We start from the raw sequence: 15,676 nt of genomic DNA on the forward strand, positions 1-15,676 counted from the left end.
AGGGCTCATTAACATAAAATAATAGAACATTTTAATAAAAATTTACCTTTTTTCTTGAACATTAACTTACCAGACACTGAATAACTGCACAAATTAATAAGTGTAATGCAAATAAACCTATTTTTCTTGTTTTCCAAAAGTGAAATATTTCCTGTTGTACACACCAACCAAGTCAGTCCAAGACTAATGATGTGGCAATCAGCTACTAAAATATTCGCTGCTAGTATTAGTGGAGAGAAATGGAGCACCTGCGCATTAGGCACATAAAGGAAATGAATGAAACATGATTATAGTAATCAGTCATTAACAAACATTGTAATTTGTTATTAATAATTATGTTTAACAGGATATTGTAAAAATTAAGTTACCAGAATTTTTTATTAAAACGTTTCTTACATACCGTTATATTGGCTGGGCCGCAAAAATATTCGTTGTGGGCCGCATGCGGCCTGCGGGACACAAGTTTGACATGCTTGCTCTAGAATAATCCAGCTAGTCGCTAGAAAATAACAATAACAAGCCCCAGATGGGGAGGGAGAGCCAATACCCAGAGTTGCTATAATACATTATCTAAAATGTGCAGTTTCCAACAAAAAATTATGTGTAAATAGGAAAGTATAACATATCAGGAAAAAGAAGCAGGCAAGGGGAAGGGTAGAGGATGCCTAGAGAATGGTAAAATCAGGGATCTGGACTGGGGAGAACTGCAAGACATCCGAGGCCAGAGGGTCAGAGGGAAACCGCACGGCACCGAGACCACGTCCCTTGGGACAGGCGTAGAATAGCGTCTGACTGTGGAAGGGAGGTCCGCAGGACTGCTGGTGGCAGGGCATTCTATATCTGGGTCCACATTCATGAGAGACTGAGCCCAGAGGGGGCAGTCAGGACCGTGCAGGGAGGAGAGGAGCTCGCAGTGGTGCAGCTCTTTCCCCTCTTTGTGGCCTTTGCTTTTCTTCGCTGAACCTAGTTTATAGGACCTTTTGGATACGGACACTCACCCGTGCCTGAGGTGCAGGAGAAGGTGCAGACTTGTAGAGTCTGGGGAAGAGGAGAGGGTCGGGGAAAGGTGGCCGCAAGTCTGGCGCTGAGTCATACCTGACTTGCCAGACCTAGGTAGCCATTTTCTCCTGAAGACATAGCCCCTCCCTGCAGTCTCCAGGCAACCAATACAGCCACACCCAGACTACACCCTGAGTGGCACAAAGGATACAAAAAAAATCTGCATGAGCAGCCTGCCCCCATCCAAAAAGAAGCAGCCCCGTGAGCAGCCCAACCCTGTCCAAGGAGCAGAAGCTGTGTGAGCGGCCCACCCACCATGCAAGCAGCACCCTGATCCCCCTGATTGCGCTCCCCTCCTGGCCTGATCCCCCTAAGACCTCTCCCCTCCTGGCCTGATTCCCCTAAAAGCTCTCCACTACTGGGCTTATCCCGCTAATTGCTCTCCCCTCCAGCCTCATCACTTAACAGCCTAAATGCTCTCCCCTCCTGGACAGATGCCCCTAACTGCTCTCTCCTCCTGGCGTTATCCCCCTAATTATTCTCTCCTCCAGGCCAGATCCCCCTAACTATGCTCCCCTCCTGACCTGATCCCCTGACTATTCTCCTGTCCTGGCCTGATCCCCCAAACTGCTTAACTGCTCTCCCCTCCAGGCCTGACCCCCCTAACTGCCTAACTGCTTTCCATTCATGGCCTTATCCCCCTAACTGACTAACTGCTCTCCCCTCTGGCCTGATGCCGCTAACTGCTCTACCCTCCTGCCCTGATTCCCCTAACTGCTCTCCTCTCCGAATCCCCCAAACTGCTCTCCCATCCTGGTCTGATCCCCCTAACTGCTCTCCCCTCCAGGCCTGACCCCCCTAACTGCCTAACTGCTTTCCACTCATGGCCTTATCCCCCTAACTAACTAACTGCTCTCCCCTCTTGGCCTTATCCCCCTAACTGCCTAACTGCTCTCCCCTCTGGGCTGATCCCCTAACTGCTCTCCCTTCCTTGCCTGATCTTCCTAACTGCTCTCCCCTCCTGGCCTGATCCCCCTAACTGCCTAACTGCTCTCCCCTCTGGGCTGATCCCCCTAACTGCTCTCCCCTCCTGGCCTGATCCCCCTAACTGCCTAACTGCTCTCCCCTCCTGGCCTGATCCAACTAACTGCCTAACTGCTCTCCTCTCCTCTAACTGCTCGCCCTTCCTGGCCTGATTCACCAACTGCCTCACTGCTCTCCCCTCCTGGCCTGATCCCCCTAACTGCCTAACTGCTCTCCCCTCTGGGCTGATCCCCTAACTGCTCTCCCTTCCTTGCCTGATCTTCCTAACTGCTCTCCCCTCTTGGCCTTATCCCCCTAACTGCCTAACTGCTCTCCCCTCTGGGCTGATCCCCTAACTGCTCTCCCTTCCTTGCCTGATCTTCCTAACTGCTCTCCCCTCTTGGCCTTATCCCCCTAACTGCTCTCCCCTCTGGGCTGATCCCCTAACTGCTCTCCCTCCTGGCCTAATCCCCCTAACTGCTCTCCCCTCTGGGCTGATCCCCCTAACTGCTCTCCCCTCTGGGCTGATCCCCCTAACTGCTCTCCCCTCTGGGCTGATCCCCCTAACTGCTCTCCCCTCTGGGCTGATCCCCCTAACTGCTCTCCCCTCTGGGCTGATCCCCCTAACTGCTCTCCCCTCTGGGCTGGTCCCCTAACTGCTCTCCCCTCTGGGCTGATCCCCCTAACTGCTCTCCCCTCTGGGCTGATCCCTCTAACTGCTCTCCCCTCTGGGCTGATCCCCCTAACTGCTCTCCCCTCTGGGCTGATCCCCCTAACTGCTCTCCCCTCCTGGCCTGATCTTCCTAACTGCTCTCCCCTCTTGGCCTGATCTTCCTAACTGCTGAACTGCTCTCCTCTCCTGGCCTGATCCCCCTAACTGCTCTCCCCTCCTGGCCTGATCTTCCTAACTGCTCTCCCCTCTTGGCCTTATCCCCCTTAACTGCTGAACTGCTCTCCTCTCCTGGCCTGATCCCCGTAACTGCTCTCCCTCCTGGCCTTATCCCCTTAATTGCCTAACTGCTCTCCCCTCTGGCCTGATCCCCTAACTGCTCTCCCTTCCTTGCCTGATCCTACTAACTGCTCTCCCCTCCTGGCCTGATCCCCTAACTGCTCTCCCTTCCTGGCCTGATCCCCCTAACTGCTCTCCCTCCTGGCCTGATCCCCCTAACTGCTCTCCCTCCTGGCCTGATCCCACAAACTGCTCTCCCCTCCTGGCCTGATTCCCCTAATTGCTCTCCCTCCTGGCCTGATACCCCTAACTGCTCTCCCTCCTGGCCTGATCCCCCTTACTACCTAACTGCTCTGCCTCCTGGCCTGATCCCCCTAACTGCCTAACTGCTCTCCTTCCTGGCCTGATCCCAATTGCCTACCTGCTCTCCCTCCTGGCCTGATCCCCCTAACTGCTCTCCCTCCTGGCCTGATCCCCCTAACTAACTGCTCTCCCCTCTGGCCTGATCCCCCTAACTGCTCTTTCTCCTGGCCTGATCCCCCTAATTGCCTACCTGCTCTCCTTCCTGGCCTGATCCCCCTAATTGCCTACCTGCTCTCCTTCCTGGCCTGATCCCCCTAATTGCCTACCTGCTCTCCCTCCTGGCCTGATCCCCCTAACTGTCTAACTGCTCTCCCCTCTGGCCTGATCCCCCTAACTGCTCTTTCTCCTGGCCTTATCCCCCTAACTGCTCTTCCTCCTGACCTGATCCCCCTAACTGCTCTCCCCTCCTGGCCTAATCCCCCTAACTGATAACTGCTCTTCCTCCTGACCTGATCCCCCTAACTGCTCTCCCCTCCTGGCCTAATCCCCCTAACTGATAACTGCTCTCCCTCCTGGCCTGATCCCCCTAACTCCCTAACTGCCACCTTTTCCCTTCTCCTTTCTACTGAGATGCTGGCCTTCTCCCTTTTCTTGGTGCCGTCCTTCTCCCAAGGCCTCTGCGAAAGGGACCACACCTCTGGGCTGGCCCTCGGCCCTTACAGCCACCCAGCTGCCTTTACAGCTGCTGTGGCTTGGTCTGGATGGATGTCCCTAAGGACATCTGGAAGACGTCTTCCCTAATTAGCATATTACCCTTTTATCAGTATAGATAGTGAAAGATCACTAAATGCTTTCTTCCTATAATAATGCAAGTATGTCTGCGCTCACCACTGCTATTCACCATTGTACTGGAAATCCTAGTTAGTGCAATAGGCAAGGAAAGAAAAGGCCTATAGATGGGAAAAGAAGTAAAACTTTTTTGTTGTTAATACTCACCCGAGGATATTTTTCCATTGATTTTTAGAGAGTGTGGAATGGAGGGGGAGAGACACACAGAGAGAGAAACATCAATGTGAGAGAGATGCATTGACTGCTTACCTCCCACATGTGCCTGACTGGGTGTCCTTGACCAGAATCGAACCCACAACCCTTTAGTCCACAGGCTGATGCCCTATCCATTGAGCTAAACCATCTAGGGCAAGAAGTAAAACTTTTCATTTGCAGGAATATCATGAGTGTGCAGAATGCCCTAAGAATCTATAAAAAGTTATTAGAACTGCCTGGCCAGTGTCTCTCAGTAGTTGAGCGTCGACCCATGAACTGGGGGATCATGGTTCCATTCCCAGTCAGGGCATGTGCCTGGGTTGCAGGCTCAATGCCCAGTAGGGGGCATGCAGGAGGGAGCCGATTGAAGATTCTCTCTCATCGTTGCTGTTTCTCTCTCTCTCTCTCTCTCTCTCTCTCTCTCTCTGGAATAAAAGAAATATTTTTATAAAATGTTATTACAACTAATAAGTGCATTTAGCATAGTCTCAGGATTAACGGTCAATATACAAAAATCAAATATATACACATGTATTATATACACTGAGTGGCCAGATTATTATGATCTCTGAATGCATAATAATCTGGCCACTCAGAGTGTGTGTGTGTGTGTGTGTGTGTGTGTGTGTATATATATATATATATATATATATATATATATATATATATATTAGAGGTTTTTAGAGGCCCGGTGCATGAATTCGTGCATGGGTGGGGGTGCGGCCAGCCTGGCCAGGGGGAGGGGACATGGGTGGTTGCGCGACCTGCCTGCTGGTCAAACTCCTGGTCAAGGAGACAATTTGCATATTACCCTTTTATTATATAGGATATACACTGAGTGGCCAGATTATTATGTGTTCAGAGATCATAATAATCTGGCCTCTCAGTGTATATAAATAATTAGAAAATGAAAAAAATTAAATACCATTTGCAATGGCATTAAAAAGCATGAAGTAATTTGGAATAAATTTTATGCATGACATGAAGACTATGATATATTGTTGAGAATAATTATGGATGACCTAAAAAAATGGCAAAGTATACCATGTTCACCTATCAGAAGACTCAATAGTGTCAAAGCAGCAATTCTTCCCAGATTAATCTGTATATTGAATATAATTTCAAGTAAGATCCCAGCTGGTTTTTTGTGTGAGAATCAACAAGCTGATTCTAAAATCTGTGAGGAAATCCATGGGAATTGTGGCAGTTGAAACAATCTTTAAAAATAACAGTATCAGAGGACTGATAATACCTGACTTTGAGCTTCCTATAAAGTTGCAGTAATCAAGACAGCATAGTATTTGCAAAAGGACAGGAGAGAAGAAACACAGTATGTATGTCTGCCATTCTCATTGCCTCACTTGCATACTGCATTCCCTATGCCCCATAAGCACAAAATTCCAATGGACTCTTGATGTATGGGAAATTTGGCAACACTCAAACATGTAAATGGTAAGCCTATGACTTTTATGACTAGAGGCCCGGTGCATGAAATTCATGCATAGGGGGGTGTCCCTCAGCTGAGCCTGCACCCTCTCCAATCTGGGACCCCTTGAGGGATGTTGGACATCCCTCTCACAATCCGGGACTGCTGGCTCCTAACTGCTCATCTGCCTGCCTGCCTGATTGCACCTAACCGCTTCTGCCTGCCAGCCTGATCACCCCCTGACCACTCCCCTGCCAGCCTGATCGACGCCTAACTGCTCCCCTGCCGGCCCGATTGCCCCCAACTGCCCTCCCCTGCCGGCCTGGTCACCCCCAACTGCCCTCCCCTGCAGGCCTTGTCCCTCCCCTGCAGGCCTTGTCCCTCCCAACTGCCCTCCCCTGCAGGCCTGGTCCCCCACAACTGCCCTCCCCTGCTGACCATCTTGTGGTGGCCATCTTGTGTCCACATGGGGGCGGCCATCTTGTGTGCTGGAGTAATGGTCAATTTGCATATTACCTCTTTATTAGATAGGATTGCCGACAGATAGGAAAGGCCACCCTTTTGATTCCATTCAGAACTTACTTCTAACACAGAATCTTATTTTAAGAAAGATAAATGACCAAGAAACCAAGTCATATCATTTCTCACATGTATTACTTCCCTGTATTTGCCAACCACTTACACATTGAAAATGATGACAACGGGAAAGCTAGAGCAACCACAGTTCCTTTTCCTTTCAGTCCTGTAGAATATGCACATGTGCATGTATCAAGAAGTGCAATAAAAACAGTTGAGTTAATTTTGTGCAGCATTTCCACTGTTCTGGTAAGAAGTAAATATGCATGTATGAGCTACAGAAATATGAGTTGTGCATTTCTGGTGATTCTTCATGAGTCAGATACTCTTATGTTTGCATTTAAAATTGGCATTGTAGCCCTAGCTGGTTTGGCTCAGTGAACAGAGCTTCAGCCTGTGGACTGAAGGGTCCTGGGTTCAATTCCGGTCAAGGGCACATGCCCGGTTGTGGGCTCAATCCCCAGTAGGGGGCGTGCAGGAGGCAGCCGATCAATGATTCTCTCTCATCATTGATGTTTCTTTCTCTCTCTTCCTCTCCTGTCCTCTCTGAAATCAATAAAATATTTAAAAAAAATAAAATTGGCATTGTACAATATGAACTGTTTAATTCATGTTAATAACTTAACATTTTAATTTTTCTTTACTTAGAACAATATTAAATGATAAATAAAAAGCACCATGACAAGGGCAACATCAATGGTCATAAATCATATTGATAGCATGTAGCCTTGATATGATGCAATGAAATAGCACTTTATCTCTGTGATCTTCCTCCCCAAAACCCATAAACCTAGTCTAACCAAGAGAAAAACACCAGCCAAATCCTAATAGATGGGAGATCGACAAATACCTGCCTAGTATACTCAAAATTGTAAAGGTCATCAAAATCAGAGAAAGTCTGAGCTCTAGCTGAGTTGCTCAGTTAGCTGGAGCATCGTCCCATACACCAAAAGTTTGTGGGTTTGATTCCTGGTCGGGGAACATACCCAGGTTGTGGGTTTGACCCTTGATCCCGGAGCGTGCAGGAGGCAACTGATCAATGTTTCTCTCACATCATTGTTTCTCTCTTTCCCTTTCTCTCTCAAAATCAATTAAAAAACATATCCTCAGGTGAGGATTAAAAAAAAATCAGACAAAGTCTGAGACACTGTCACAGCCAAGAGGAGCCTAAGGAGATGTGACAACTAAAAGCAACAGGGTATCCTGGAGAGGATCCAGGAGAAGAAAAAAGGGGCATTAAGTAAAAACAAAGGAAATATGAATAAAGTATAGACTTTAATAACAATATATTCATATTGGTTCATTAATTATAACAAATGTACCATACTATTGTAAGATGCTACTGGGTGTGGAATATATGGGAATTCTTTATTGTATCTTCTCAATTTCTCTGTAAATCTAAAACTGTTCTAACAAAATGAAGTCTATTTTTAAAAAAACATGAGAAGTCGAAAGACGATAGGAGAAGAAAAACTTTACACTTGTATTTTAGTACTTTTGATGATATTCTTGTTATTTAAAAAGTATTCCAGTCTGGCCGATGTGGCTCAATGGTTGAGCATCGACCTATGAACCAAGAGTTCACAGTTCAATTCCCAGTCAGAGTACATACTTGGGTTGCGGGCTCAATCCTCAGTTGGGATGCGTGCAGAAGGCAGCAAATAAATGATTCTCTCTCATCATTGATGTTTCTATCTCTCTCTCCCTCTCCCTTCCTCTCTGAAGTCAATTAAAAATATATTTTAAAAAGTATTCCACAATAAAGAGTTTATTTTTTTATTCTTTTGGCTTTTGAACAAGAGGCCTTGCATTGTCATTTTACACTAGGCCATGTAAATTATGTCACCTACCTTGCCTCTGTCCCAACCTGTCATCCAGACATCAGATTGGTGTCTAGGCCCTTTTGAGAGTCTCTGAAAGGCTAAGAATAAGGCTGTGAGTGTGTCAGAGCCCAGCGGAGAAGGCCAGCATGATGAGTTCAGTTCTGTGCTCTGAGCTCTTCTAGATCCTGGGAAAGGCAGCAGCAGCCATAGAATGCAGAGGTCCCCACTCAGCCCTAATGGTGTTTCTACGAGAAGCCCCTCCTCACCATGGTGGACAGCATGGAGTTGTAACATCCTAGAGCTGGAGGGGATCTCATTCATTGTTCTACCACAACTCCTTCCTCTACCTTTTAGAAAGGAGAACATAGAAGCACAGAGTGGGGTAGAAGACTCCCAGCCTCCAGAGCCTCCAGCGAGTGAGTGACAGCCCAAGTCCTGCCCAGCCCAGAGCCTGATGTTGCCTCCCTTTGACCCAGATTGGCCCTGCCTTCCCCGGGCCTGAGTATTTCCTAGCAGCCTGAGTTGCTATCCCACTTTTCCTCAAAGACCCTTCCTTGCTTCTCTGGGCATGTACAGGGTGTGTGTGTAGGCCCTGGTAGGATAAGGCCAGAAGCAGAAAAGAGGAGGCTCTAGTCATTGCATTTCCCACTTGACTATTTCCCCTGGAGTGGAGTCGGGGAGGAGAGTCTGAGAGCCACAGCCTGGACAAGGCCTGCTGTAGCCCACAGCAGCAAGTCTTGAGACCAAAGAACTGCCATGGGTGTCATTAGGAAAGAATGCAGAGGTGGCAGCAGGGAGAACTTCAGGGCTGGATGGCAGAACTCAACTCCAGGCTGATTGGCCCTGAACAGTGAAACCAGACCTCCAAGGAGTCTGTGCTGTAGAGGGGCTCATGAGGGAGGAGGGCTCTGATCATGCTGCAGAAGTGCAGCCTCACCAGGGTACAGGAATCCCTGAACCAGAAACCTGTGGGCTTCCTCAGATCCCTTATAAAACGGCCTCGCCCCTGGAGACTGTTGTCATGGCAGCAGCTGCCAGGACTGACTGTCTTTCCCCTGCACCCTGGCTGCCTTGCCAGCCTTCAGCTCGTATTACATGAAAAGGCCTGTGCTGTCCACTCCAGCTGCACATAAAGGTGTCTGGAGCCCACTGCCCAGGAACAGTTTTACAAAGTGGTTAGAGGTTCAATTACTCATGTCATACTGCTGTTGTTTAAATCCCACCTTAGCTACTTACTATCATCTGTGTTTCTGTGGGAACAATCTATAACATCCCAGAGCCTCAGTTTTCTCACCTGTAAAATGGAGCTTCATAGACTTCAACTCTCACTAGCAATAGTGAGCCCAGCAACATATCGTCACAGACCTTACATCAGCAGAATCAAATCAAATCTATCAGGATTATTTCACAGCCCCTACCCTGACCACACACAGACAAGGGGCCGATCACATTCCTTTGTAACAAATGGTTGTCACCATTGTAGGACCACCTTCACCTATTCCTTGTTGAGAGCCCTTCCTCTCAAGGGAACCCCAAATCAGCTACAGTCAGGCAGAGACTTAGAGCCTATAATACCAAGACACTGTCTTCCTTCCTCCTTTCCTGGTTCCAATTCCTCCTACCTCCCTTGTCTGACCACCCCCTATGTTTACCAAGTTCTCATCAAGGATTAATTTATACTGGTTTGGGAGCTTCCAGGGGCAACTGTGTCTTCTATCAGCAGCACTAGAAAGTAATCCTATTCTGAGAAGTCACACTGAGAGAGGAAATGAAAGGAACTGGCCCAGCAGGGCACACACTCCTGGCTGCCACGCTCAACAGGGAAAAGGAATTTTCTATTTGGAGTCAGAGCTCTTTGCTGAGATCTCCCTAGATCTTTCCTGAGATTGGTGCGCTTTAAATTAATATTTTGTAGCTAATGTACTGAATAACAGAACCTGGATTCAAAGAATGAGGGAGAGAATCTAACAAGTCAACATTTAACCCAGAAAAATAGAAGCTTCTGTACTTGTGTTAAAATGGACTTATAGTAGTACATTAACAGGGATGTATGAAACAGATCTGGGGGGAGGGTCTCAGTTGATTGCAACTTAAGCTGGATTCAACTGTAACCCTGTCAAGGTAGTTCAGTTGGTTAGAGCAGTGGTCGGCAAACTGCAGCTCGCGAGCTGCGGTTTGCCACTCTGTTGACTGAGTTTGCCGACCACTGGGATAGGGGCTTAATCACAAGGAACAACAACAGCCTGTAATTACTGGAATCGAGAGTCTAGGTCAGTGGTCGGCAAACTCATTAGTCAACAGAGCGGCAAACCGCGGCTCGCGAGCCGCAGTTTGCCAACCACTGGGTTAGAGCATTGTTCAGCTACACCAAGGTTGCTGGTTTGATCCTCAGTCAGGGCATAAACAAGAATAAACCAATGAATGCATCAATGGGTGTCAAATCGATGTTTCTCTCTCTCTTTTTCAAATCAGTAAAATAAAAAAGTCTCTAAATCAATATGCAATGCATTTTTTAAAACATATTTTTATTGATTTCAGAGAGTGGAAGGGAGAGAAAGAAACATGGATGATTAGAGAGAATCATTGATCAGCTGCCTCCTGCACACCCCTTACTGGGAATCAAAGCCTGAAACCTGGGCATGTACCCTGACAGGGAATTGAACCATGACCTCCTGGTTCATGGGTCATTACTCAACCACTGAGCCACACCAGCCGGGCGATGCAATTGGTTCTTTAAAAAAATACACACAACTGGATTCAACTGTGATATGGCATCCACAATATCTGCTATGATCTTAGGATGCATGTATAGACGTATAGTGGCTATTCTAGAATGAAGGATGTGATAAGATCACTCCATTCTACACTAGTCAGAATATTTAGTATTTTCAGAGAAATTTACAAATTCAGGAATATATAGGATGGTGAGTGACTTTGAAAAGATGTATCACATCAGAAAGAGATGAAATAAGAGAGGAGGTTTTTTATAAGAACATAACTGTTTAAGGATTAAATGAGATAACATATTGAAAGTGCTTAGTTAGAATGCCCAATATAAGTGATCAATTAATGTTAATAATAAAAGAATTATAATTAGTAGTGTTATTAGCACTATGTCATACTATTATTATTACTATTATTATAGTTAATGCTTATAGACTGCTTTCTATATGCTAGGTACTCTTCCAGGCCCTTTACATATACTGACTTGTTCCTCTTACCAATCCTATAAGGTAGGAACTATTATGTCTCCAAGTTTGAAGATGAGGAAGTTGAGTCACAGAAAGGTCAAGTAGATTGCTTCACAGATGGGAAGGGGAAAGAACCAGAACATTGACTCTGGTGTGTCAGGCTATCAAGGGTAAAAGGCACTTTTGTATTTTATACTTGTACCCTCCAGAGGGTAGAACCAAGATCAATGTGTGTAAACTATTGGGAAGAAGATTTCAGCACAACAACATCAAAAACCCATGCTGAATGATTAGAATTGCCTGAACTTTCAATAGGGAGTCTTTTAAGGTAATGAGTTCTCCATCACAGGATTTAAGGAAAAAAAGATAGAAATGAAGAAATGGGGCTCCTCTTGGAAAGAAAACATACAAATAATGAAACCAAGCCTTGGTGAAAAAAAAAAAAAGAAATATAGTGCAGATGGGGAAACCAAGATGGCGGCATAGGTAAGCACCTAAACTGCTGCCTCGCGCAACAATTTCAAAACTACAACTAAAAGACAGAACGGACACCATCCAGAACCACAGGAAAGCTGGCTGAGTGAAAATTCTACAACTAGAAGGAAAGAGAAAAGCTCACAGAGAATTGGAGGTACGGCAAAGGGTCTTTGTGCGCGCAGAGAGGAAGGGCGGCTGAGAGCCTGGCTGACTTTCTCTGGTGGAAGGGGGAAGGAAGCCCCCAACCGCATTGAACCCCAGTTCTGACTGCACTGAACCCCAGTCCCGGGCGAAACCCCGTGGACCCAGGCTCATACAGGGGGAGTCTGGACTGTCAGGTAGAGAGAAAGGCACCCAGAGTCTCGGAGAGCCAGGGGAGACCCGGGGGAGCCCCGGCGGGCAGGGGTCTTGAAGCGCGTGCGCCAGTGTGCACAAAGGCTGCGGAGGTTGCTACAGGCTTTCCCTAGCAGAAGGGAGTCAGAAGCTCCTGATTGCACTGAACCCCAGTTCTGACTGCACTGAACCCCAGTTCCAGGTGAGCCCCTGGGGACCTACGCTCTTACGGGGGGTAATCTGGACTCTCGGGTGGAGACTCGGGAGCCGGGGAAGACAGAGGTCTGGAGGCACACGCGTGCCAGTGCGCACAAAGGCTGTGGAGGTTGCCACAGGCTTTCCCTAGTGGAAGGGAGTCAGAAGCTCCTGACTGCACTGAGCCCCAGTTCTGACTGCACTGAACCCCAGTTCCAGGCAAGTCCCTGGGGACCCACGCTCTTGTGGGGGGGAATCTGGACTCTCAGGCGGAGACTCGGGAGTAGGGGAAGGCAGAAGTCTAGAGGTGCGCGCAGGCGTGCGCGCGCAAGGGCAAGGCTGACTGGAAGCCAAGACTGTCTGCTCTGCCCTGAGACTCCACCCCATCCAAGCTGAGCACAGAGGCTATTGCAATTTGGCAAGTCTAATCCTATAAGGCTGTCTCCAGCACGGAACTTCTCCCAGCATAGACACAGCAGATCTTTACAGCCAACTGGCCTGTAGGTCAATTCCTCCCAGTGATACCAACAACAATCAAGACTTAACTACAACAAGGCTGTACACACAGTCCACAAAGGGGTGCACCAAGAGTGTCCACCTCAGGTTAACTGGGGAGGCAGACCCACTGGGCCATATAGGAAACCTAGCACACAAATCTACCCTACCAACTCAGGGAAGCAGTGAAAATGAGGTGTCAAAGAAACAGATCACAAACGAAAGAAATGGAGGAAAACAAACAACTGGATATAGAATTCAAAACCACGGTTATAAGGCTTTTCAAGAATATCCTAGAAAAGGCCAATAAATATAACGAGACCCTCGAAGATATGAAAAAGGACCAACTAGAAATTAAACATACACTGACTGAAATAAAAAATATTATACAGAGACCCAACAACAGACTAGAGGAACACAAGAATCAAGTCAAAGAATTGAAATACAAAGAAGCAAAAAACACTCAACTGAAAAAGCAAAAAGAAAAAAAAATCCAAAAAGTTGAAGATAGTGTAAGAAGCCTCTGGGACAACTTCAAGCGTACCAACATCAGAATTATGGGGGTGCCAGAAGAAGAGAGAGAACAAGATACTGAAAACCTATTTGAAGAAATAATGACTGAAAACTTCCCCCACCTGGTGAAAGAAATAGACTTACAAGTCCAGGAAGCACACAGAACCCCAAACAAAAGGAATCCAAAGAGGACCACACCAAGACACATCATAATTAAAATGCCAAGAGCAAAAGACAAAGAGAGAATATTAAAAGCAGCAAGAGAAAAACAGTTAGTTACCTACAAGGGAGCACCCATATGATTGTCAGCTGATTTCTCAACAGAAACTATGCAGGCCAGACGGGAGTGGCAAGAAATATTCAAAGTGATGAATAACAAGAACCTACAACCAAGATTACTCTACCCAGCAAAGCTATCATTCAGAATTGAAGGGCAGATAAAGAGCTTCACAGATAAGAAAAAGCTAAAGGAGTTCATCCCCACCAAACCAGTATTATATGAAATGCTGAAAGGTATTCTTAAAGAAGAGGAAGAAGAAAAAAGTAAAGATAAAAATTATGAACAACAAATACATATCTACCAACAAGTGAACCTAAAAATCAAGTGAATTAAAAACCCGAGGAACAGAATAATCTGGTGAATATAATAGAATCAGGGGCATAGAAAGGGAGTGGACTGATAATTCTCAGGGGGAAAGGGGTATGGGGGGTTCATGAAAAGACAAAAATCATACACCTATGGATGAGGACAGTGTGGAGGGAGGTAAGGGCAAAAGGTGGGGTGGGAACTGGGTGGAGGGGAGCTATGGGGGGAAAAAGGAGAAACAATTGTAATAATCTGAATAAATATTTATTAAAATAAAAAAAATAAAAGAAAGAAATATAGTGCAGTGAAACTTGGTTTTAAAAAGTAACAGTTATGGAAAATATATAAAGGTGAACTAATATCTGTCTTTTTGCTATCTCAGCCCAGAATAAATTAAATGTTGACAAAAAGTTACAAAATGGAAAATTTCACGTATGAATTTGTTTGGAAATGTACTAGATGGTCACACTGGATTTGAGAGAAGCAATCCCAAGATCTTCACAGATCTGATCACCACCTACCCTGAAAGTATAAAATTCAGAGAAGAGAGGTATAGTCTGCTCTCTGGAAGAAAGGGCATCTGCATGAGAAAGTAGCATCCAGGCTGACGGGAGTAGGTGAGATGCAGGCATGAGGGTGAAGATCATAAAACCCAATTTGATCCCAAAATACAGATTTGTAATGACAATTATGTTAGCATGATTTTAATCCCACTAGTCAGTGTGTGGTCAACAGAATTACTGCACAGTTTAATATGAATGTCCTCTGTGCTGAATCTATCTTTTTGGGTCTAGCAGTCCCATGCCCCAAATACTTGCTGATTTAGTGAATTAATATAAACTTCCTCAACCAGCAACACCAAGAAATGGCTGGTTAAGGATCCAAGTCCCAGCAAAATCTCTTGCTTCTATTATGAAAAATAATGACTGAATAGTAATAGTATATATATACTTATATTATGAATAGTATATACTGTATACTAGTATACTTATATTATTTACATTACTCTCTCCCTCTCTCTCTCTCTCTCTCTCTCTCTCTCTCTATATATATATATATATATATATATATAAAATAATAAAAGCATAGTATGCTAATTAGATGTCTTTCCTGAAGACTTTCTGGACGAAGCTGGGGCTGCGAGGGAAGCCCAGGTCCAGGGTGCCTGCCAGCGGCCAGAGGGAAGCCGGTGCCCACAGCTGGAGGAAGGAAGGCCTACTCTTGCACCCATCGGGCCTCTAATAAATATATATATATATATATATATATATATATATATATATATATATATATATATATAATGTCACACTCTGCACCAAAAATGCTCCCATTTCAGATAAGTTTCCAGACTATTTGTACTTGGACAAATATATATTTTGATTTATGAAATTCAAAGTATTCAGTCTTTTTAGAATTACATACTTTACAAACTTAATTCTTTCTAGAGTTCTAGAACTGAATGATTACCAAATTAGACTAGAGTTTCTATTTGTGATATAGGTGTGGTGGCTCACAAAAAAATAAAATTCTCAAGTAATGGAAAAATGAAAGGTTATCTCCCGTGAAAGTGATAAGAGATGCAAACCATGTTGACAGAGCCTACATGGACATGATAGAGTTATGGATGTGGATTTAAACTGGGAGAGGTGGCATATGATATTGATTCATTAAGGAGAAATAGTCAAATTTCAGTGCAGGATCTGGAGTGAAGGGGAAATAATGGGCCTTGGTGACTGATGACGT

This window comes from Plecotus auritus (assembly GCF_963455305.1).
Source record: "Plecotus auritus genome assembly, chromosome: X".
In the NCBI taxonomy this organism is placed as follows: domain Eukaryota; kingdom Metazoa; phylum Chordata; class Mammalia; order Chiroptera; family Vespertilionidae; genus Plecotus; species Plecotus auritus.